Consider the following 26,715-nt stretch of genomic DNA (forward strand, 5'->3'; position numbering starts at 1 on the left):
GAGGGTGGTAAGGGGGGAGGATTGGGAAGGGAACACCCATAGAGAAGGGGAGGTGGAGTGGTTAGGGGGATGTTGGCATGGAAAACCGGAAAAGGGAATAGCACTTGAAATGTAAATAATAAATACAAATACCCAAGTTAATAAAGATTTAAAAAAAAAAGAGAAATTCCAGAGTCAAATCATATCAATATTAATTACTCTCCTTCTCCAGGTGTGATTATCACTCTCTTCCGCTATTCTTGACATTATACTTATATGCAAGTAGATCTAGATTATTATATATGAAGTTTTAACAGTGAAGGACATAGTATGAATAATAGAAGTAACTGTAGTAATTCCAAGAAGCAAATATACTGTCTAACCACAGATTTCTCTGCTTGTTCCATGCATATATCCAAAACGTTGACTGTGTTATTTCTTTTGGATGTACAGTTCTTTATATTTTTTAAGTATTGGGTGTGTAGGTAATAATAATTTATCCTTTTTTGGATTAACTATTTTTCTTGTTCATACTTTATTTCTATTGTAAATTTACTAAAAATTGATCTTAAGTAACAATATTTTAAATGGGTATTTGCAAATAATAATTTTATTTGAAACATTATTTTGTCTTAGTCAATTACAATATGCAGATGTTACAACATAATTTTGAAGCTAGAGGTAGTTCACTGACAGAGCCTGTCTGGAGCAAGAGTGAGATTATCACCTGTCTAAACCATGAAAATCTCTTTCTGAGACCAACAGGAATAGGACAGTTTTCCATCTTGCTCTGGCCCAGAGCACATAGAACTTATTATCTTATCTACCTCACATTTAGGTAGTTACGTTGGTGACTAAATTAGTGCTCAAACTTCCTCTCTCAATATGAGGATATAGAAGCACCTAGAATTCTTTGTTCAAATAAATCATTCCTAGAAGTTCAGCCACAGCTAAGAGGTATACTCACCCCACAAACACCTATCTCCTACCCAAGTTTATATAACTCTTCTTAACCCCAATAAAAAAGAGTTATTTCTCTGAAAAGCTTCTCTGGAGATGGCTTCTTAGTCAATACTCATGAAGACCGGGTTACTCTTTAAAGAACCTGGCTGATCAATGCTTCATTCTTTCCATTCAAGCTTGGTATACAAGGGTGCCAGGATTCCCCAAGGAAAGAAGCACACGGAGGCTAGTAGATAATTGAATTACAGAAGAGATAAGAATATGTTATAATTTAAATTCCTGTCTTCAGAGGAATGGAGGCTGAATGGCTAATTCCAGTTTCCAGGCAGGATTGTAAGTGGAGGGACAAAGAGACCATCCAACATTGAAAACTTTCTACACAAATATGTCCTATCTGTAAGAAATGCAGGGACAAAGATGGAGCAGATATCCAGGGAATGGTAAAACAATAATCTAAAACTTAAGATGTATCTCATGGACAAGCACCAATTCCTCACTACAGTAATAATGCTCTGCTATGCTTCCAGACAGAAACATAAGATGAGTATCCTCTGAGAGGGTCCTCACAGCAAAACACAGAAAGAGATGCAGAGACCCACAGCCTACCATTAATTGGAGCTTAGAGAATATTTTGGAAGATTTGCAGGGAGGCTTGGGAGCCAATTTAGGGATAGTAAATTCACAAAAACTTTAGGGCTTTAGTTAATGGACAAAATTGATGGACTCAGTGTTAAGTGTATCATTTGTTTTATAAATTGAAGAATGGTAATAATTTTACTCCATTTATATCTAAGTGAAAAGTCCTTTTAACTGAACAAAAAAGGGTAAATGTTGTGGTTTGCCCTGGAGTTATCTGTATTTTGATGCTAATTCCACTGCTGCAAGGAAAGCTGCCTAGTCACATACTCAGGAATCTGGTGACTTCACCAGAACCTTCTCCACATTGAATTTGTAAAATACAGGTGAAGGGCAGGTACAGGATAAATGAGGCCTGTCATTGGATGAGAAGGAATGATGGGCAGGAGAGAAGTTTGAAGGAAGCAGGGGAGACTGGAATGGAAAGGAGGAAGAGAAAGGAGGGAGAGGGATAGAATCCATGACAGGACAATATGGCAGTTGAAATTAAGATTCTGCTCTGTGTATTTACATGTTGTTATTAATGTTCTTGAGGGATGGCTAATATTGGGCTTTGTATGTTTAGATGGGCAATTATATCTTATCAATTGGGTCAAAGGTTATTGTATTGTGTGTTTTTTCATGTCTACTGATTTAAGTGTAAGAAAGTGTGCGATGGCTGGTCTGGGCTGCCACAGAATTGGGATGTGTGTTTCTGTCATGGAAACCTGCTTTGGAAACTAAATAGGGAGATAAATTGCTGCCAGGCTCAGAGAGAGACCTTTAGCAATGTGATATGGAATGGGGCCGAGCAGATGAGACGCTTTGCTGACTGAGACTTGCTGATGTATAGTAGACATCTTGAGGGCACTGCAGTTTAGACATAGTGGGGGGAAAAAGACAACCATATCTTTATATATATATATATATATATATATATATATATATATATATATATATTCACAACAACAGTTGCCTGATTTGTCTTAATGAATATGTCCTGTGCCTTACATTAGCTTTCCATTTTCATGAGTTCCCATTTAGTAGTTCTTGATCTTCAAGCATGAGCCATTGGTGTTCTGTTTAAGGAATTTCCCCCTGAGCCAATGAGTCCCATGCTGCTTCACATGCTCTCTTCTATTAGATTCAGTATATCTCATTTTATATTGAGGTTCCTATTTCACTTGGATTTTAGTTTTGTGCAAAATTAGAGTTACGGGTTTATTTTAATCTTCTCTATACAGAGAACCAGTTATAATATCACTGTTCCTTGAAGATGCTTTCTTTTTTCCATTGTATATTTTTGGTTTCTTTGTCAAAGATCCAGTTTCCCTAAGTTTGTGGTTTTATATTTGCATCAGCTATTCTATTACATTGATCAATATACTTGTCTCTGTACCAATACCATGCAGTTTTGATCAATATTACTTTTAGTTGGGTGTGATGTCAAGGATGGTGATTCCCCTATCCATTCTCTTATTTTTAAGAATTGTTTTTCTAGTATTGCTTTTTTTTTGCCTTAATTATTAGAATGCCACTGTTAAATACAAGTAGAAAATTTGTCAAACACCTTCGAAATTCTATAGACAGATCCCTCAAAGTGTAAAGGAAAATATTTTCAGCAGAAAGGAGAACAGCAGCAACAACAAAACACTTAAATGGGGTTGGGGATTTAGCTCAGCGGTAGAGTGCTTGCCTAGGAAGCACAAGGCCCTGAGTTCGGTCCCCAGCTCCGGAAAAAAAAAAAAAAAAAACCAAAAAAAAAAAAAAAAAAACCAAAACAAAACAAAAAAAAAAAAAAAACAAAAAAACAAAACACTTAAATGTCCTAAAAATGAGAGTGTTAGCGTCCTCACTCAAATTTCATCCAGGATACAGAATCTAATATTTAGGATATAATTATATTTTCAAAATAATTCTATTTTAATGAGAAACATTTTTGGACCCTGTAATAGTCTATCTGCTGCAATATATGTATCCTCAGATAATATCTACAACTGCCTCAGTTTCCTCCCATGCTCTGGGCACATCTCATTGGCCTTTCACTATTGGACTGAATGATAGACCACATCAATTCTTCCAGAAAGACTATTTTGTGATGTAGTTTGCAAAGTAGTAGATAGAGTTGCTTTACCCTTTGTTTTGCAAAAAACATTTTTCTATAACCAAGAATCCACTTTTCTGCATATCTGAGTGCTTCTCATCTTTCCTCTTTTCAAGATGGTATCTTATAACTCTGACCCTTTTTAAGCCAGCCTTCCACAGTATTTAGTCATTTTCCATCCACTGGCCCTTCATTTGCTCTTTCACTATAAATTAATTACTAATATCCTATTCTAAACTCTGATATAACCAAAATGACTTCAAAAAAACTATGTTGAATTTTTTTTTTGCTTTCATAATAAACTGCTTTACTGACCATCTAAAATGAGTAATAAATATTAAAAGGTTAAAAAAAAGGTAAATAATTGCTTAAAGTCAGTGAAATCCCCTCCCCATACACTGTAATTGACATAATTCTTGAGGATAAATTATGTGGCAGTGAAGCAAGTATCTCCTATAAAATATGTCCTGGCCTTTTGTGTTTATATACATATTGGCAGGAACATTAAAGAACTGCAGAATTCAAAACATGTCCTGTGTTAGAAATCCACATTCCATTTAAAAAAAATGATATCTAAATTTACGTTAAAAACAAACAAACTAGGATTATACTAAAAACCACAATTTTTTTTTTCATTTTAAAATTATGTGAAGTGATTCGTGACTTCTGTGATTCCTCAATTAAAACTGAGCACTTCTTTATCTAGAAAAGCAAATCCTACTTTTCAGCGTATATGAAAATCTATATTTTAAGAAAACAAGATACCGAAAAAACAGGCGGAATTGTACTGTTCGTATAATTATTAATTTATTCTGAGAATGTCCTGAAACTGAAAATGGGAAAAAGAAACTGTGTTCCTACAAGCAAAGGAAGTTAGTGAAGGTGGGTGTCACTTCTAAGCTTGGCCCGAGAGGAAGTTGGAAACCGAAAGGAATTTTGGTCTTTGTAGTTTCTCCTTATTGTCTCTCCTTGAGACCAGGGATCTGGGGGATGGAGGGGTGGAGGATGGGGTGGGGCAATGCGGCATACAGAGCTTTTTTGACTTACTTTCTTTAGCAGATCTACTGATTGGAGCAACAATCCCCAATTGTATCATAGTTATTGTTCAGGGAACCGAAAAGAAAAGAATTCCTCTGTCTTGTATAGAAAGCATCTTTTTGGAATTAATGCAGTTCTAAATCCATTCTTCAAAATAGTCTAGAAATAAAATTTAAAAATAATTGTTAACAAGGAAACATAACACTCATCACAAGGCATGCTGTCAATTGCTTCAGACAGAAACAATTAAATCGCTGGCAGTTTGTGTATGTGTGTGTGTGTGTGTGTGTGTGTGTGTGTGTGTGTGTGTGTGTGTTTCTGAGAAATAATTTTGCAGAAGAGTTTTAGTCTTAATAAACAGAATCATCCCTCAGCATCACTATTCAACTTTAAATCTTGGTGATTCTGATGCCCAATGAATATGCAAAGAAAGTACAAACAAAAAATGGAGAATAGCTCCTGAATGTTAATGATTGAACATTCATTTAGTTTTCAATAAATGTAAATATGATACTGACTTAATAATTTCCTTTTTAACATGAGAATGTGTACCTGGGAAAAGGAAATGCATAAGGAACTACTAAATGTGCTTTGAATTTGGGCAATCAGCACTGTGTACTATAATCAAGGGAGGAAAACATTTGCAAAAATGAAAAGGTGATTTTAAAGGAATATGGGAATACTCAGCTTCCTATTCCATAGCAAAGGAATCTATCAGAAGCTATACCTAAAGTTCCATCAGAGAAATAATAAGCATGAAAACAACTTCAGCCAAGAGGCTAGATATAAAATTAATTCAAATTAATAAATAGCCTTCCTCTACTGAAAGGATAAACAGGTTGGGAAGAAATTAGGGAAATGACACCCTTCAAATTTTTCAAATAACATAAAATAACTCGGTGTGACTCTAGTGAAGCAACTGAAAGATCTGTAAGACAAGAATGTCCAGTTTATGAAGAAAGTAATTGATGATCTCAGAAGATGGAAAGATCTCCCATGCACTTGAAATAACAGGATTAATTTTGCAAAAATGTACATCTTGCCAAAAGTAATCTTCAAGTTGAATGCAATCCCAGTCAAAATTCCAAATCAACTCTTTGAACAGTTAGAAATAGCAATTTGCTAATTCATTTGGAACAAAAAATTCAGGATAGCAAATACTATCTTCAACAATAAAAGAGTCACCATCCCTGATCTCAAGGTGAATTACATAGCGACAGTGATAAAAACTATCATATTTAACTACCTGGAATGCTGTGAATTGTAGTTTGGGGAAAATAACACATCACATGTTTTTACTTCCCTAAACAAGTTTGTTTGAAACTGCTACATCAGATATGCTTAACTGTATGTAGGTACATTAGAAGAATGGCAGAATGTATGCTTGCCATTGATTGGACCTGATGTGAAATGGTATAAATTACAGGTTTTGCCTTTTTAAGACCCTGAAAAACATGATTCATGGTCACTTCCTGGGAACCCAAAGGTAGACTTGTTCAGTGTCCTTCATGGCCAGTATTTAATTAAAGCTTGCTTAAAATTTGACCCCAAAAAACCTATCATATTGTAACAGAGACTGGCAGGTCGATAATGGAATAGAATTGAAGACCCAGGTCAACTGATCTTTGACAACAGAGCTAAAACCATCCAGTGGAAAAAAGATAGCATTTTCAACAAATGGTGCTGGCCCAACTGGAGATCAGGCTATAAAAGGATACAAATCAACCTATCTTATCACTCTGTACAAAGCTGAAGTCAAGGGTATCACAGACCTCTACATCAAAACAGATACACTCAAACTAATAGAAGAAAAAGTAGAGAAGATTCTTGAAAACATGAGGACTGGGGAGAATTTTCTGAACAAAACACCAATGGCTTATGCTCTATGATCAAGAATCCACAAATAGCACCTCATAAAACTGCAGTTTCTGTAAGGCAAAGGACACTGTTATTAGGACAAAATGGTATCCAACAGATTTGGAAAAATTCTTTATCAATCCTAAAACTGATAGAGGGCTAATATCCCAAATATATAAAGAACTCAAGAAGTTAGACTCCAGAGAACCAAATAACCCTGTTAAAAATGTGGTATAGAGCTAAACCAAAAATTCTCAAGTGAGGAATATCAAATGGCTCAGAAGCACCTAAAAAACTGTTCAACATCCTTAGTCATCAGGGAAATGCAAATAAAAAAACAAAAACAAAACAAAACAAAACAAACAAAAAAAACACTGAAATTCCACCTCACACCAGTCAGACTGGTTATGATCAAAACTCAGGTGACAACATGTGCTACCATAGATGTGGAGAAAGAGGAACACTAATCCATTTTTGGTGGGATTGCAAACTGGTTCCAACTTGGAAAATCAGTCTGAAGGTTCCTCAGAAAATTGCAATACCTGAGGACCCAGCTATACCGCTCCTGGGCATATGTGGAAATGGGGCTCCAATGTACAACAAAGATACTTGCTCCACTGTGTTCGTAGCAGCCCTATTTAGAATAGCCAGAAGTTGAAAAGAACCCAGTTCCCCTTCAACAAATGAATGGATACAGAAAATATTACCATATGGTAATATTTTCTTCTATACAATGGAATGCTACTCAGCTATCAAAAATATGACTTCATGTAATTCACAGGCAAATAGATGGAATTAGATAGTATCATCCCCAGTGAGGTAACTCAATCAAAAAAAAAAAAACCCAAAAAACAAACAAACAAAAGCCAGAGAGTATATGCACTCACTGACAAGTGGATATTAGCTCAAAATCTCAGATTACCAAAGATAAAATCCACATACCACATTAAATTTATAAAAAATAGATGAGTAAAGTTTGGATGCTTCAGGCCTTCTTAAATAGGGGGAATAAAAATATTCATAGGAGTTGACATGGAGATAAAGTTTGCAGCAGAGACTGAAGTAGTGGCCATTCAGAGCCTGCCCCACCTGGTGATCCAACCCATATACATTTATCCACCAAACCCACACAATATTGCTGATGCCAAGAAATTCATGCTGACAGGAACTTGGTGTAGCCGTCTCCGAAAATGCTCTGCCAGAGCATGACAAATTCAGAAGCAAATGCTCACAGGCAACCAATGAACTGAGAATGGGGTCCTCATTGGAGGAGTTGAAGACAGGATTGAAGGAGCTGAAGTGGTTTGCACTTCATAAGAACAACAATACAAAACAACCAGAGCTCCCAGTAACAAAACCACCATACAGAGTACACATGAATACACCCATGCCACCAGCTTCTTATGTAGCAGAGGATAGCCCTTTTGGGCACCAGTGGGTTAAGAAGTCCTTGGTTTTTCTAAGGCTGTACCCCTCAGCGTAGAGGAATATCAGGGACAGAAAGTTAGAATGGGTGGGTTCTATGATAGGCGAATGCCCTCATCTAAGAAGGGGGAAAGGTAATAGTTGGGGGGGTTATGAATGGGAAACCGGGAAAAGGGATAAAATTTGAAATGCAAATATCAAATAAAAATATCCAATACAAAAGCTTTAAGGGGAAAATTATGCAAATAACAAAGGCAATTATTTTGGAAGAGTATTTTATTATTTGCTACTGTATGTAAGTGTTTGAAAAATTTTATGGAGCACATGTCTGAAGAGGACAGGAGAATGAGTCCTCAGCTCCCCTCTGACTTCCATTACAGATCATGGGAAGCAGACACATAGGTGATGTTAATTGAACATAGTTTCTCTGAAGGAGAAATTAGTAATTTTAAATGTTGAGAAATTCTTTGGGGGAAAGGAAATCATTTTAATAATGCCCTGTCACATTCTTCCTCTCCCCAACCACGTTATTTTTATGAGCATGCCTCTCCACACAATTATCCACTTCTGCCTCACCAATCTATCCTTATCCTATGGTGGGACGTCAGGAGTCCACAGTACCAAGGGCTTTTCCTCCTGTTGATGTTAGACAAGACCATCCTCTGCTACACATGTATATAGAGCCCTGTGGAACTCCAGGTATACTCGTTGGTTGGTAGTTTAGTCTCTGGTAGCTCTTGGTAGTCTCTTTAATTCACATTGTTCTTTCTATGGGGTTGCAATCGCCTTCAGCTCCTTCACTCCTTCCCCTAGCTATTCCATTGTGGTCTCCAAGGCTCAGTCTCATGATTGGCTGTATCTGCATCCATTTTGGTTAGGTGCTGATAGAACCACTCAGAGAACAGCTATATCAGGCTTCTGTCAGCAAGTGCTTCTTGAAATCAGCAGTAGGGTTGGGGTTTGGTATTTATAGATGGAATGGGTCCCTAGATAGAACAGTCTCTGGATGGCCTTTCCTTCAGGTTCTTTTCCATTATTTCCTTCTCTTTCCTTTTGTCAGGAACATTTCTGAATTAAAATTTTTGAGATGGGTGGGTGGCCCAATCCCTCAACTAGAGGCAGTGCCTATCTACTGGAGGTGGTCTCTAAGGTTCTATCTGGCCTGTGCAGGGTATTTCTGATAATGAAATACCTGTTTGGTCCTGGGAGCCTCTTGTTTCCCTGGTATCTGGGAATTTGTAGTAGCTATCCCCAGTTCTGCAGTCCCCACTGCTAATCATTTCTATTCGGTTTCCTAACCATCTGCATTTCTCTTCTATCCCTTCCAATAACTGAATTTCTTCCATTTTTCCCTCTCCCTCCACTCTTCCTTCCAGGTCCCTTCCTTCCTCTATCTCCTGTGACAATTTTCTTCTCTCTTCTATGTAGGATTGAGGCATCCATATTTTGGTCTTCTTTCTTTTCTACCCAGATATCCTCAACACTGTGTCCGTAAACCATTGAATGAATAATGAAAATATGGTACATTTACACAATGAAATGTAACGTACTTCACGAACTTATAAAGTCATTGAACTCTTACTTAAGTGGATAGAACTAGAAAAAATTCATCCTGAGTGAGAAAAATCATCCTGAGTGATCTACTCAGAACCAAAAGAAAAATGTAGATGTGATCCCTTAAAACTACTTCTTAAGTTTTATTCCTTACAAATGCATTTAACAATCTTTAAATCCTCAGAGATAAGATGTAGAGTGAGGAACTATTAATGATGGAAGGTTTTCCTGAATAAGTGAAAACATAATTAAATCTGGTGACATGTGGTATAATGTGATAGTTTAATGGGAATATTAAATGCAGAAGTGGAGGAAAGTAGGGTAAGGGACATAAGAATCTGTGGACTTTCTGAAGAATGTTATAGAATAGTACTACAGTAGAGGCTCCTTAATATATAATATGTTAATGGAATATTCTTAAAATACATCACAAAATAATGGGGAGAGTACAACTTAACTGCCATCTCTCACTACCAAAGACACTCCAGTGTCATGCATGGGTTACATTTATTTGAGTTTTGATGACTGAGATCACACAGAAACTCCCAAAAAACTTACATTCCTCCCCAAATTATTGGTTCCTTTACAGAAACTGATGGCAAAGCAATATTGATGAGACAACACTTACCTATCTAATTGAACTTGAAGAAGTCAAGTTGGTGACTAACTGGAATATTCACTACTTCTAGATAGTGTTCATGGATTGGAAAATTTATTCATACTTCCTGAGGAGAAAATGAAAGATGAACATAGCTGAAATTCTTCAGTTTACAAGGGGGACAGTCTACAGTGTACATGGGTGCAATAGTTGTACCAACGCGGTGAGAGTAAGTAACAATTATTTGACTGGATTCAATGCCCAGTCCATGAGACACATTCCTGATGAAGTTTATATGCCAAAGAAAAGGGATATAAGTAGATTGTGGATCAAGGCACATACCAATAACCATTTTTTCTGCAAAAGCAATGTAGCAATTTAAGGAATCCCAATAATATTCTGTTATTCCCTTTACTTAGTATATTTCTCAGCCATGATCACAGAAGCTACTCTCTGTTATTGATAGGAACAAAGGTAGACACATAACTGAAAAATGGGTATAGACTAAGAGAAATTTGGTAACTCAGTCATAAATGCAAATTCTCTATCAAATCTCTTCCTTCATCTCTCATGGATCTTTGTGTTGGATGAAAACTAAGAGCAACTGGGAATGGAAAGAATGTAACAAAGGAACCAATGTCTTTCAGATGTAAAAGACCTAACTCACATGTGATCTCATATAGATAATGACAGCGTGAATATGGTTTCCATAGAGTAAAGTGAATTTGATCCCATTACTGAGAGAAAGAACTAAACACAGTCTGCCGTCCCTAAGTATGAAGCTATTTCTCAAATACAAATGTTCGTAAAGGAGAAAATATTTTAATATGGTGGAGTCTTGTTGATTATAGAAATCACATTCATGGAAGATTTTATTCAAAGCAATAAACAGCCAAATCATATAAATTCAATGGTCTTTTGACAATAATATTTTGAATCCTGATGCTGTGTCTCTCAAAATGAAAATACATAAAATTGAACAGAAGAGAAAGTAGGAGAGCCTCAGTTTTTCCCAGGAGATTTCAAGAGAAGATCATGATATATACACATAATAAACTTTCTTTGCTGAACATAGAGGGCTCATTCTTGTGCTATCCAGCACAGTTTCCCTGGTGGTTATCTTTCATAATGCTAGAAAACACTATTGAGGCTCCATTAAGAAAAAAATAATGGTTTCCTTATCCACTAATAATCCTTATATGCTGCAATAATGAGTGATCTAGTAAAATGCATTAACATTTCAACTGTGTAAAGGGAATTTTGTGCTTAGCTAACCAAATTATTAATTAGAAGGGAGGCCAGTTCTACAGGGAAAATTTGGGAATGATACTACAAACATGGTCAATAAACTTGACCAGGCAATTAAAAGATCCTAACAGAGAACAAACTAACATTGCTTTACTAAATCTCCATTTTGTCAAATTCCCTTTTAAATATTTCTGTTATGTTCTTTGGCATGTGTTGTTGATTATTTCCATAGATAACAATTTTATTACTACTGTTTTTGTTGGCATAATGATACCAATCTATACAAATGACTGTTAATAAGCAACAGTCAGTTCTCAGACACAGTTGGGAATTTTACAACTCCCCATCCCCGGTAACAGGTAGAGGACAGGAACACATGCTATGGAATGTCCCTTTAAATGGCCTGGACTTGTAAACATGGCCTCCTACAGCTAGAGTTACAAGTGTGCTCCTCACAAGACTGAGCACAAATTCAATGTCTTCTCAATATTCCAACCCTGCATGTACACATCCTTACTGACATAGATGGCTACTAGGGTAGCAAATGTCCTGTTTCCTTAGAAATGTGGTCACTGGGAAGGATAAACAGAACATACTTCAGAAAAATAAAACAACATACAACAATATCAGATGGAGCATCCTCCTAAATGGTGAGAAATTCAAAACATTTTCCTTAAAATCAGGAACAGGACAAGGAAGTCTATTCTTTATGTCTTATTCAGCAAAATATTAGGAGATTCCTTTGAATAAGATATGATTTTATGCATAAAAATTCCAAAAGGTGGCAAGAGAAACTTGATAATGCTGAAAATTACTTTCAGCAAAGTAACTGTGAAAAAATTAATGAAAAATCATGTCCTGAAATAACAAATATTTTGAAGAACAAACTATATGGACAATATCATTTATAAAACATTATATCTAATACTGGTGTATAATATATGTTATATAACAGCATGTTATATAAAATTTTACATATGTACTACCTATGTATATATTTGATGATGACCAATAATATCCTTCACAGAAATAAAAAATAGTGGTGTAAAATTATATTTAGACAAAAAATATTCCCTGGATAATAAACAAAGTTGAGGAGATTTCATCATGCCAGATTTCAAATTGAACTATGTAATAGCTGAAGTAACAAAAACTGTATTGAATGATGATACTCTGTTTTATCTTTATTAATTAATACCACTTTAGAAACAACAATCTTAGGAAACCCTCAGAATGATGTTGGCTTGGATCAGCACAGGCTTGTATTATATATATATATATTTAAATTCTTAAATGTATATATATATATATATATATATATTTAAATTCTTAAACCCAAACAACATTTTGAAATACAAAACAAAATACAATGAGTAAAAGTATAGGATATGCCTCTGAGAAAATCTGTGTCTTAAAGGTTATTATCAGTCTGCATTGTTTCCTCTGTACACATCTTAAAGCATGCAATTTAGTGTTTTTACGGAAGACTTGAGTGTGTTAAAAATTGGGTCTCTGATTTTTGTGTCTGCTCATTTTCCTTCTGTTAGATTGCCTTGTCTACCCTCAATATGTTCTTTCAATATCTTATTATATTTCAATTTGTTAATATTTGGATCTTATCCCTTGGGTGTAATTTTCCTCATGAGAGCCAGAAAGGAAAGAGATCTGGAAGGGAGGGGAGGTGGGGAGAAAATGGAAAGAGTTTTTAAAAAATGGAAAAATGTAACCATGATATAAATAAAAAATGAAAATGGAAACGAAACAGTGGAACAAAAATCTATTTTCAATAAAAATACAACACCATTTTATATTGAAAAACAAAATAAAGGTTCAAAAGCCCAGAAAGAAAAAAAAAACAAACAGAAACAAAAGAAAAAACACACGCTTGTGGATTTATCCAATGGAAAATGGCCAAACAGCCCCCAAACAAACCCGTGAAAAACACAAAAACAAATCTGCATTTTATTTTGCATATCTTATAAAATTCATCCAAATCAGTGGATAAGAGCAAAGTATAGATTACATATACAAAGAAACTTCTTTCCAATCCACCAGTTTATTGTTGAATCTGGGCAAGATGTAAAAGTAAAAACATATTAACAAATAACATGTACCTAAAGACACTAAAGTATTATCATAGCATTCAAACTAGATCACCTTATAAGATCACAGAAGAAAACGGTATATTATACTGTACTAATCTATGCACTGTTTGTGATGTGAGTATGTGTGTATTTTTGTGTATATATATATATATATGTGTGTGTGTACATATATACATATATAAATGTATATATGTGTGTGGGTGTGGGTGTATATGTACATATGTGGAAGATGCAGCATGTTTCCACATGCTTTCAGTTAACACAACCAAATACACACTGCCCACTACTCTTTCTTACAGCCATTTTTGGAAAACCCTTTTCATTATTATAATTATCATAACATCAAAACTCATTCTTATCTGATAACCCTAACAATTCAAAGACTGGGAGGAACAAAACATGTGATTCGTTGTGTGCTTTCCATCTGATGATAATCCATATGCTAACTCTCAAATGTTTTTATCCCTTCATATCTTTCAGTATATGGCAGATATCCAGATACCACTGTAACTTCCTTTATGGATGTAATTTTTATGCAGAATCCATATACAAGTATAAACGTGCTTTTTATTTTCCTTACTGCCATTACTCCCACACACCAATTATCCACAATACTGTCAGCTCTTTGAAATGCTAATATTCACCCTGTAAGAGAACTGAGCTGAAGTGACAGGGCAGATTGAGAGCTTAAGGGGAGGGGCACTGCAGCAAACACAACACAGGACAGGACAAAGGAAGCCAGGTCCTGATCTGCTAGGTTTCTGATCTGACTGTTCAGAGTCAAAGACTTGAGATCCATAGAATAATTTTTTTATCCCAACAAATTTGCAATAGCATGAAAAAAAATCATATCTACCTGTGCTTTGAGGGAACTGACTTGTTTGGTGCATTGCCTTGCTGACCAGTCCTAGGGTGGTTGTGACAGGCATCTTTGGCTGCCTCTTCTCTGAGCATTCCCTGCTGCATGACTTATGTAATCACACAACCCCGCCCCCAGTCTCTGCTAGTGAGCTAGCCTAACCCTCTGATCTCACATGCATACATGGTTGCCAGGCTGCAGAAATTCTAAAACTAATGACACAAGGCAGGCAGATGTGAGCTTTAAGCTGCCCTATTGCTAGTATGAAAGCAGGGAGTCTTCATAAACCCCTGTATAAATTGATCAGGGATAAGTTCAAGGTGCTTTCTGGGCAATGATGACTACAGGATATTGAATTATATCACATTTAGATCTGTATACAAAGGAAAGAAAGAGTGCTTAGGAAAATGTAACAAAATTAGAGAATGTACAAAAGCACTATATACCTGTAACATCAGGAGAAATACTAAAGAATAAAAGATGCTACTTTAACAACATTCTGCATTAGTGGACACTGGCTAAAAGACTGAATGTAAAATAAAATGTGCTCTTCTTAATATCTTTTTTCACATTTAGTGTGATGAAATAGAGATAAGAGAAAGAGAAAGGAGGAGAGAGAGAGAGAGAGAGAGAGAGAGAGAGAGAGAGAGAGAGAGAGAGAATTAAACCAATTAAACCAGATAAATCTGAAGGTATCAGTACCTTTTGAAAATATTAGCCAATCGAGAAAAAAAAGTCACTTGAGAAGACATTACTCACAAGAAATACAAAATAAAGTCCTGTGGAACTGCTGTACAATTCACAGGTTTTCCCTTCAAGGTTCTCAATTGCCACACTCTCAGAAAGCAGCGGACTTCTCTAAGGATTCAAGACTTATTAACATAGAATTTGAAAAATGCACCCAGATGATAAAGGATCTCAATGTTCCAAACAAAGAGGATATTGCAGAGGGCAGTGAACCTTACTGATTAAAAACTGATGGTGACAATGGACTCGAAGTGTTCTGGAAACAAAAAAGAGCTAAAATATTTTGTGCTCAAGAACCCTGGAAGGAAAATGAGATCAAAGTAATAGTCCTAAAGCAAGAGCTATTACATTCACGGATGCAGGGAAATATAAGGCTACATAAGTGATTGAGCCAACGCCCTAATCCCATGAACTTAAGCAGGTTTAATGATCAGGGTATCATGTAACTAATATGACCATGAAAAAATCAGTGTGAAGGATTGTAGGAGATGGGATTGGGACAGAGGACAGAAAGGAAAAGAAGAATGTGCATCTGAGAATTAAATAGTAAGTTATATTTGATAGAGCTCTTTTCTAGTGTGGAAAGGAATGGAAAATGCCACAGAAGTGCTACACAGAGCAGTTTAAGTCAGATACGAAGCTGATTCTTCTAATTCCACCAAGGTGCTTGGTGCTTGAAAGACAGGGAAGGATGCTTGGAGATGACTATTTCACTAATAGAGAAGCAGAAACTCTATCATGCACCTATTCTATTCTCAGTTTGTACTTTGATGAAGTGAGGGCCAAGTTGATGGCCTTAGAGAATAAGATCAACATTCCCAATAAGGGACAAAATATCAGTGTTGGAACTTTCTAGCTTGGCTGGATTGCAATAGCCATGTAAAAATGTGACTCCCATTTACAATATATAGAAAGGGCGGGTGCTTTCTCCACCACCTGAAGAACCATCAACCAATGACCTAAATATTTCCAGCCCTGACGTCAAAGATGAAGAGAAAGTAGAATTAAAAAAAGAAACATCCATGAAATCTTATGGTAATTTAGTTTTTGCTATTATTAACTAATTTTTGTTTACATGTTGTATAAAAAATATTCAAGCAAATCTCAGCATGTCCACACAGCTCCTCACCATGTATACAGTATGTTCATGAAAAAACAAAATAAAACAAAACAAAACTCTAAAACCTTCGTGCTGTTGTTCTGACAGCACGTGTTTCTTCCTCTCACATAGGAAGATGGTCAACTGAATCATATTTGCCTTGAAATCACGGTACATCATATTCAGTGCATTATTAAAAGACCAGGTATTGAATATTCTCCTCTGCCAACCAATAAAATTCCTCTGTAGAAATATTTCAGCCTGCATCATGAAATCCAGAATATCCAAGCAATGAGTATGTATTAATGAAGCATCAGTCTGTAGTTTATTATCCTTTTCAATAGTATTTTATTTCCTTAAAACCCAGCATCATAACTTTTCCCCAGATGTCTCTTTCAAGAATTAGGAAACACCAGACATTTTAAACAGCATAATAAAACTCCTCATGTACTGAAACCTATATACCTCCTATATGTGAGATTACAGGGAATTGATTCTTTTACTGGTATGTAAGCAATGATTGTTTGTCCAGGAATATCCCTAGGACGTTCTTCACTGTATTACTTAGAGTCTTCTTCAGTGGACAGCATTGCTGTATCCAAAGACCAAACAAGATAAAATTCCTGAGGCAAAATTGGAGAGACCCTGATAGCAGGGGGTCATATATCTGTCAGACATTCATCTGTCACATAAACATACTATTAAAATCAAAATACAGACATTTTTGATATTGCTCAAATTCAAAGTTTTGGAATGACAAGGCATCCAAAAAATCATCATCAATTTGGCTGGCAGGAATTTTTCAAGTAGACATATTTCCGTTAAAAGTATGCCTACTCTAGAACAAATGAAACTCAAGACGGATGATCAAAATGTGAATGTTTCATTCCTTCTTTAAAAGGGGAACAAGAATACCCTTGGCAGGGAAGAGAGAGGCAAAGATTAAAACAGACACAGAAGGAACACCCATTCAGAGCCTGCCCCACATGTGGCCCATACATATACAGCCACCCAATTAGACAAGATGGATGAAGCGAAGAAGTGCAGACTGACAGGAGCCGGATGTAGGTCGCTCCTGAGAGACACAGCCAGAATACAGCAAATACAGGGGCGAATGACAGCAGCAAACCACTGAACTGAGAATAGGACCCCCGTTAAAGGAATCAGAGAAAGAACTGGAAGAGTTTGAAGGGGCTCGAGACCCAATATGTACAACAATGCCAAGCAACCAGAGCTTCCAGGGACTAAGCCAATACCTAAAAACTATACATGGACTGACCCTGGACTCTGACCTCATAGATAGCAATGGATATACTAGTAAGAGCACCAGTGGAAGGGGAAGCCCTGGGTCCTGCTAAGACTGAACCCCCAGTGAACTAGACTGTTGGGGGGAGGGCGGCAATGGGGGGAGGGTTGGGAGGGGAACACCCATAGGGAAGGGAGGGGGGAGGGGGATGTTTTCCCGGAAACCGGGAAAGGGAATAACACTCGAAATGTATATAAGAAATACTCAAGTTAATAAAAAAAATAATAAAAAAAAGTATGCCTACTGAAGTGAACTGTTCCCACAGTTTTATGGTGAGAGCTGGACTCTTAGAAATGCAGACAATACTGAGAGTTCAGAGAGGATTACAACTTAGGCTCACATTCCTTGCCCAAGAGGAACCCTCCTAGGGGCGTTTGTGCCCTCTGGGCATAGGGATTTAGGAGCAAAAGAGGAATGAGCCTACTGATTTTTGCCTGTGCGAGAGCTAAATATCAGTGTTCAGAAGCACCTATACACCTGAGAACAGATGTAAGACCAATTCTTCGGCTCTAATCGACTGTCCTGGTGAAATTAGGACACAAAAAGACAGAAGTTATCTGGGGCAGAACACTTCCTGCTTCTGGCTGTGCCCAGAGCTGAACCAATCAAAGAGTTCTCTTCACCCAAATTCGGCCGGGGGAGAGAGGTGGGCACTCAGATGTGTGGACAATCCTGAGAGCTCAGAGACTACAACTAATTCTTCCAACATTTCTGTCCCAAGAAGAATGCCTAGTGCCCTCTGTGCATGCTGGACACAGGGAACTATGAGCAGTCAGGGAAAGGACCCTTCTGATGTCTGTTTATGCCAAGAGCAGAAAGCCAGTCTCCAGATAATCTAAACACCTAGGAGCAGAGGTCAGACCAACTCTTCTGCTCCAAGCGACCCACCTGTAGGCTTCATGTCACTCAAGCACAGGAGCAGCTGTCTGTTCCCAGGTATGTCTGATAGAAAACAGTTCTCCAGGAGTGCTTACACACAGCCACAGAGACGGTTAAGCCACTGTCAAGAGACAGCAAAACAAGCTAAGACTAGAGACAACCTGATGGTGAGAGGCATGTGCAGGATTCTAAGCAACAGAAACCAAGGCAACTTGGTATCATCAGAGCCTAGTTCACTCACCAAAGCAAATTCTGGATATCCAAACAAACCAGCAAATCAAGATTTCCCTTAAAATCACTTATCTTGAGGATGTGGACTAAGGCTGGACTTCAAAAACAACAAAAATGACAGAAAGCCCACATATACATGGTAGTTGGAGAGCACTTTATTCATTGGTAACTTGGGAAAGAAAGAAAAAAAGAAGGAAAGAAAGAAAGAAAGAAAGAAAGAAAGAAAGGAAGGAAGGAAGAAAGAAAGAAAGAAAGAAAGAAAGAAAGAAAGAAAGGAAGGAAGAAATTGAAGACTTTTTAGAATTTAATGAAGATGAAGGAACAACATACACAAACTTTTGGGACAGAAGGAAAGCAGTGCTAAGAGGAATACTCACAGCTCTGAGTGGTTATAAAACAAAACATAAGAGAACATACATTAGCTGCATGACAGCACAACTAAAAGTTGTAGAACAAAAACAAGCCAATACACCCTAGAGGAGTAAATGTCAGGGAATAATCAAGCACATGGCAGAAATCAACAGAGTAGAAACAAAAAGGACTATACAAAGAATCAACAAAACCAGGAGCTGGTTCTTTGACGAAATAAACAAGATAGATGAACACTCAGTCAGACTAACCAGAAGGCACAGAGTGTATATCCAAATAAACAAAGCCAGAAATGAAAAGGGAGACACAACAACTGAGTCTGAAGAAATAAAAAAAAAAAAAAAAGTTCGGTCCTACTACAAAAGCCTATATTCAAAAAAAAAAAAAAAAACCTGGAAATCTGGAGGAAATGGACAATTTTCTAGACAGATACAAGGTACCAAAGTTAAACTAGGACAGATAAACCATTGAAACATTCACATAACTCATAAAAAATAGAAGCAGTTATGAAATGTCTCCCAAACAAAAAGAACCCAGAACAAGAAGGATTTAGTGAAGAGTTATATCAGAACTTCATAGAAGTCATACCAGTTCTGTCTAAATCATTCCACAAAATAGAAACAGAAGGAACACTATCTAATTCATTCTATGAAGCCACTATTATAAATATACCTAAATCACACATAGACCCAACAAGGAAAGAGAACTTCAGACCAATTTCTCTTATGAATATTGACACAAAAATACTCAATAAAATATTGCCAAACCCAATACAAGAACACATCAAAACAATCATTCACCATGATCAAATATGGTTCATTCCAGGTATGCAGGGATGATTCAATACATGGAAATCCATGAACATACACTATGTAAATAAACTAAAGAAAAAAAAAAACATGATCATTTCATTAGGTGCTGAGAAATCCCTTGAGAAAATACAACACTCCTTCATATTAAAAGTCTTGGAAAGATTAGGAATTTAAGGATGATACATAAACAGTAAGAGCAATATACAGCAAACAGGTAGCCAACATTAAGCTACATGGACAGAAACTTGAAGCAATCCCACTAAAATCAGGGACTTGAAAAACCTGCCCACTCTCTCCCTACTTATTCAATATAGTACTTGAAGTTCTAGGCAGAGTAATCTGACAACAAAATGAGGTCAAAAGGATATACATTCGAAAGGAAGAAATCAAAATATCACTATTTGCAAATGATAGGACAGTATACAGAAGTGACCCAAAAAGATTCAGCAGAAAACACTTAACCTGATAAAAACCTTTAGCCATGTGGCTAGATATAAAATTAATTCAAACAAATGAGTAGCCTTCATCTCATCAAATGACAATGAGTCTGGGAAGAAATTATGGAAATGACACTCTTCACAATTGTCCCAATTATCATAACAAAGCAAGTGAAAGAACTTTTTTGCAAGAACTTTGAAGAAAAAAATTGAAAAAGATCTCAGAAGATGGAACGAACTCCCACACTCATGGATTAATTAGCAGAATTATTACAGTAAAAACCGACATTTTGCCAAAAGCCTTCTACAGATTCAATCCAATCTCCATAAAAATGCTAAATCAATTCCTCAAACAGTTAGAAAGAAAAATTTGCAAATTCATTTGGAAATACAAAAATCTGAAGATAGCAAAAACTATCCACAACAATTAAAGATCTTCTGGGGAAATCACCATCCCTGAAATCAGGTAGCATTACAGAGCAATAGTGATTAAAACTGTATGGTATTGCTACAGAGACAGGCAGGTAGATTAATGGAATGGAACTGAAGTCCCAGGTGACTTGATCTTTGACAAAGGAGCTAAAACCATCCAGAGGAAAAAAGATAGCATTTTCTACAAAAGGATCTGGTTCAATTGGAGATCAGCATGTTGAAGAATGCAAATCAACACATTCTTATAGTCCTGTACAAACCTGAAGTCCAAATGAATCAAGGACCTCCACATCAAAGACCTCAACTAATAGAAGAAAAAGTCACGAAGATTCTTGAACACATGGTACTGGGGAAAATTTACTGAACAAAGCACCAATGGCTTATGCTGTAAGATCATGAATCGACAAATGGGACCTCATAAAACTGAAAATCTTCTGTAAGTCAAAGAACACTGTCGCAGACCCTGTGAGAGAGAGACCCAACCACCTGGTCAGGTGGGCACTCCTGAGGCTGCAGAGCGGAAGAGGCCACCAACACTGCTCACCCCTGCCCACATCCCTGGCCCAAGAGGAAACTGTATAAGGCCTCTGGGCTCCCGTGGGGGAGGGCCCAGGAGCGGCAGGACCCCTGCCAGAGACACCGCCGGACCCTGAAGGAAACAGACCGGATAAACAGTTCTCTGCACCCAAATCCCGTGGGAGGGAGAGCTAAACATTCAGAGAGGCAGACAAGCATGGGAAACCAGAAGAGACTGCTCTCTGTACATACATCTCGGACGCCAGAGGAAAACACCAAAGGCCATCTGGAACCCTGGTGCACTGAAGCTCCCGGAAGAGGCGGCACAGGTATTCCTGGTTGCTGCCACCGCAGAGAGCCCGTGGGCAGCACCCCACGAGCGAACTTGAGCCTCGGGACCACAGGTAAGACCAACTTTTCTGCTGCAAGAAAGCTGCCTGGTGAACTCAAGACACAGGCCCACAGGAACAGCTGAAGACCTGTAGAGAGGAAAAACTACACGCCCGAAAGCAGAACACTCTGTTCCCATAACTGGCTGAAAGAAAACAGGAAAACAGGTCTACAGCACTCCTGACACACAGGCTTATAGGACAGTCTAGCCACTGTCAGAAATAGCAGAACAAAGTAACACTAGAGATAATCTGATGGCGAGAGGCAAGCACAGGAACCCAAGCAACAGAAACCAAGACTACTTGGCATCATCGGAGCCCAATTCTCCCACCAAAACAAACATGGAATATCCAAACACACCAGAAAAGCAAGATCTAGTTTCAAAATCATATTTGATCATGATGCTGGAGGACTTCAAGAAAGATGTGAAGAACTCCCTTAGGGAAACACAGGAAAACATTAATAAACAAGTAGAAGCCTACAGAGAGGAATCTCAAAAATCCCTGAAAGTATTCCAGGAAAACACAATCAAACAGTTGAAGGAATTAAAAATGGAAATAGAAGCAATCAAGAAAGAACACATGGAAACAACCCTGGATATAGAAAACCAAAAGAAGAGACAAGGAGCTGTAGATACAAGCTTCACCAACAGAATACAAGAGATGAAAAAGAGAATATCAGGAGGAGAAGATTCCATAGAAATCATTGAATCAACTGTCAAAGATAATGTAAAGCGGAAAAAGCTACTGGTCCAAAACATACAGGAAATCCAGGACTCAATGAGAAGATCAAACCTAAGGATAATAGGTATAGAAGAGAGTGAAGACTCCCAGCTCAAAGGACCAGTAAATATCTTCAACAAAATTATAGAAGAAAACTTCCCTAATCTAAAAAAAGAGATACCCATAGGCATACAAGAAGCCTACAGAACTCCAAATAGATTGGACCAGAAAAGAAACACCTCCCGTCACATAATAGTCAAAACACCAAACGCACAAAATAAAGAAAGAATATTAAAAGCAGTAAGGGAAAAAGGTCAAGTAACATATAAAGGCAGACCTATCAGAATCACACCAGACTTCTCGCCAGAAACTATGAAGGCCAGAAGATCCTGGACTGATGTCATACAGACCCTAAGAGAACACAAATGCCAGCCCAGGTTACTGTATCCTGCAAAACTCTCAATTAACATAGATGGAGAAACCAAGATATTCCATGACAAAACCAAATGTACACAATATCTTTCTACAAATCCAGCACTACAAAGGATAATAAATGGTAAAGCCCAACATAAGGAGGCAAGCTATAACCTAGAAGAAGCAAGAAACTAATCGTCTTGGCAACAAAACAAAGAGAATGAAAGCACACAAACACAACCTCACATCCAAATATGAATATAACGGGAAGCAATAATCACTATTCCTTAATACCTCTCAACACCAATGGCCTCAACTCCCCAATAAAAAGAAATAGATTAACAAACTGGATTCGCAACGAGGACCCTGCATTCTGCTGCCTACAGGAAACACACCTCAGAGACAAAGACAGACATTACCTCAGAGTGAAAGGCTGGAAAACAATTTTCCAAGCAAATGGTCAGAATAAGCAAGCTGGAGTAGCAATTCTAATATCAAAATAATCAATTTCCAACTAAAAGTCATCAAAAAAGATGAGGAAGGACACTTCATATTCATCAAAGGAAAAATCCACCAAGATGAACTCTCAATCCTAAATATCTATGCCCCAAATACAAGGGCACCTACATACATAAAAGAAACCTTACTAATGCTCAAAACACACATTGCACCTCACACAATAATAGTGGGAGATTTCAACACCCCACTCTCATCAATGGACAGATCATGGAAACAGAAATTGAACAGAGATGTAGACAGACTAAGAGAAGTCATGAGCCAAATGGACTTAACGGATATTTATAGAACATTCTATCCTAAAGCAAAAGGATATACCTTCTTCTCAGCTCCTCATGGTACTTTCTCCAAAATTGACCATATAATTGGTCAAAAAACGGGCCTCAACAGGTACAGAAAGATAGAAATAATCCCATGCGTGCTATCGGACCACCACGGCCTAAAACTGGTCTTCAATAACAATCAAGGAAGAATGCCCACATATACTTGGAAATTGAACAATGCTCTACTCAATGATAACCTGGTCAAGGAAGAAATAAAGAAAGAAATTAAAAACTTTTTAGAATTTAATGAAAATGAAGGTACAACATACCCAAACTTATGGGACACAATGAAAGCTGTGGTAAGAGGAAAACTCATAGCGCTGAGTGCCTGCAGAAAGAAACAGGAAAGAGCATATGTCAGCAGCTTGACAGCACAACTAAAAGCTCTAGAACAAAAAGAAGCAAATACACCCAGGAGGAGTAGAAGGCAGGAAATAATCAAACTCAGAGCAGAAATCAACCAAGTAGAAACAAAAAGGACCATAGAAAGAATCAACAGAACCAAAAGTTGGTTCTTTGAGAAAATCAACAAGATAGATAAACCCTTAGCCAGACTAACGAGAGGACACAGGGAGTGCGTCCAAATTAACAAAATCAGAAATGAAAAGGGAGACATAACAACAGATTCAGAGGAAATTCAAAAAATCATCAGATCTTACTATAAAAACCTATATTCAACAAAACTTGAAAATCTTCAGGAAATGGACAATTTCCTAGACAGATACCAGATACCGAAGTTAAATCAGGAACAGATAAACCAGTTAAACAACCCCATAACTCCTAAGGAAATAGAAGCAGTCATTAAAGGTCTCCCAACCAAAAAGAGCCCAGGTCCAGACGGGTTTAGTGCAGAATTCTACCAAACCTTCATAGAAGACCTCATACCAATATTATCCAAACTATTCCACAAAATTGAAACAGATGGATCACTACCGAATACCTTCTACGAAGCCACAATTACTCTTATACCTAAACCACACAAAGACACAACAAAGAAAGAGAACTTCAGACCAATTTCCCTTATGAATATCGATGCAAAAATACTCAACAAAATTCTGGCAAACCGAATCCAAGAGCACATCAAAACAATCATCCACCATGACCAAGTAGGCTTCATCCCAGGCATGCAGGGATGGTTTAATATACGGAAAACCATCAACGTGATCCATTATATAAACAAACTGAAAGAACAAAACCACATGATCATTTCATTAGACGCTGAGAAAGCCTTTGACAAAATTCAACACCCCTTCATGATAAAAGTCCTGGAGAGAATAGGAATTCAAGGCCCATACCTGAACATAGTAAAAGCCATATACAGCAAACCAGTTGCTAACATTAAACTAAATGGAGAGAAACTCGAAGCAATCCCACTAAAATCAGGGACTAGACAAGGCTGCCCACTCTCTCCCTACTTATTCAATATAGCTCTTGAAGTTCTAGCCAGAGCAATCAGACAAAAAAAGGAGGTCAAGGGGATACAGATCGGAAAAGAAGAAGTCAAAATATCACTGTTTGCAGATGATATGATAGTGTATTTAAGTGATCCCAAAAGTTCCACCAGAGAACTACTAAAGCTGATAAACAACTTCAGCAAAGTGGCTGGGTATAAAATTAACTCAAATAAATCATTAGCCTTCCTCTACACAAAAGAGAAACAAGCCGAGAAAGAAATTAGGGAAACGACACCCTTCATAATAGACCCAAATAATATAAAGTACCTCGGTGTGACTTTAACCAAGCAAGTAAAAGATCTGTACAATAAGAACTACAAGACACTGAAGATGGAAATTGAAGAAGACCTCAGAAGATGGAAAGATCTCCCATGCTCATGGATTGGCAGGATTAATATAGTAAAAATGGCCATTTTACCAAAAGCAATCTACAGATTCAATGCAATCCCCATCAAAATACCAATCCAATTCTTCAAAGAGTTAGACAGAACAATTTGCAAATTCATCTGGAATAACAAAAAACCCAGGATAGCTAAAGCTATCCTCAACAATAAAAGGACTTCAGGGGGAATCACTATCCCTGAACTCAAGCAGTATTACAGAGCAATAGTGATAAAAACTGCATGGTATTGGTACAGAGACAGACAGATAGACGTATGGAACAGAATTGAAGACCCAGAAATGAACCCACACACCTATGGTCACTTGATTTTTGACAAAGGAGCCAAAACCATCAAATGGAAAAAAGATAGCATTTTCAGCAAATGGTGCTGGTTCAACTGGAGGTCAACATGTAGAAGAATGCAGATCGATCCATGCTTATCACCCTGTACAAAGCTTAAGTCCAAGTGGATCAAGGACCTCCACATCAAACCAGACACAGTCAAACTAATAGAAGAAAAACTAGGGAAGCATCTGGAACACATGGGCACTGGAAAAAATTTCCTAAACAAAACACCAATGGCTTACGCTCTAAGATCAAGAATCGACAAATGGGATCTCATAAAACTGCAAAGCTTTTGTAAGGCAAAGGACACGGTGGTTAGGACAAAACGGCAACCAACAGATTGGGAAAAGATCTTTACCAATCCTACAACAGATAGAGGCCTTATATCCAAAATATACAAAGAACTCAAGAAGTTAGACCGCAGGGAAACAAATAACCCTATTAAAAAATGGGTTTCAGAGCTAAACAAAGAATTCACAGCTGAGGAATGCCGAATGGCTGAGAAACACCTAAAGAAATGTTCAACATCTTTAGTCATAAGGGAAATGCAAATCAAAACAACCCTGAGATTTCACCTCACACCAGTGAGAATGGCTAAGATCAAAAACTCAGGGGACAACAGATGCTGGCGAGGATGTGGAGGAAGAGGAACACTCCTCCATTGTTGGTGGGATTGCAAACTGGTACAACCATTCTGGAAATCAGTCTGGAGAATCCTCAGAAAATTGGACATTGACGTGCCTGAGGATCCAGCTATACCTCTCTTGGGCATATACCCAAAAGATGCCCCAACATATAAAAAAGACACGTGCTCCACTATGTTCATTGCAGCCTTATTTATAATAGCCAGAAAATGGAAAGAACCCAGATGCCCTTCAACAGAGGAATATATACAGAAAATGTGGTACATCTACACAATGGTATATTACTCAGCTATCAAAAACAACGACTTTATGAAATTCGTAGGCAAATGGTTGGAACTGGAAAACATCATCC

The 26,715-nt window shown here is 37.3% G+C and overlaps 1 protein-coding gene across 3 annotated transcripts in view; it reads right to left on the minus strand.

The window, feature by feature from the left end:
* The window catches only part of LOC134483425 (uncharacterized), a 329,893-nt gene that overhangs the window by 254,860 nt on the left and 48,318 nt on the right, over nt 1-26,715 (minus strand). For 2 of the 3 annotated variants that reach the window (XR_015646523.1, XM_087600960.1), the window contains exons 1-3: nt 21,426-21,707; nt 10,164-10,260; nt 4,709-4,858 (exon numbers count right to left, since the gene is read on the minus strand). The gene's annotated coding sequence lies outside the window, so the exon portion shown is untranslated. Of the gene's footprint in view, nt 1-4,708; nt 4,859-10,163; nt 10,261-21,425; nt 21,708-26,715 lie in introns of those variants that run through there. The other variant, XM_087600956.1, reaches the window with a different exon arrangement.

The sequence above is a fragment of the Rattus norvegicus genome, chromosome 1, assembly GCF_021556685.1.
Source record: "Rattus norvegicus strain SHRSP/BbbUtx chromosome 1, alternate assembly SHRSP_T2T, whole genome shotgun sequence".
In the NCBI taxonomy this organism is placed as follows: domain Eukaryota; kingdom Metazoa; phylum Chordata; class Mammalia; order Rodentia; family Muridae; genus Rattus; species Rattus norvegicus.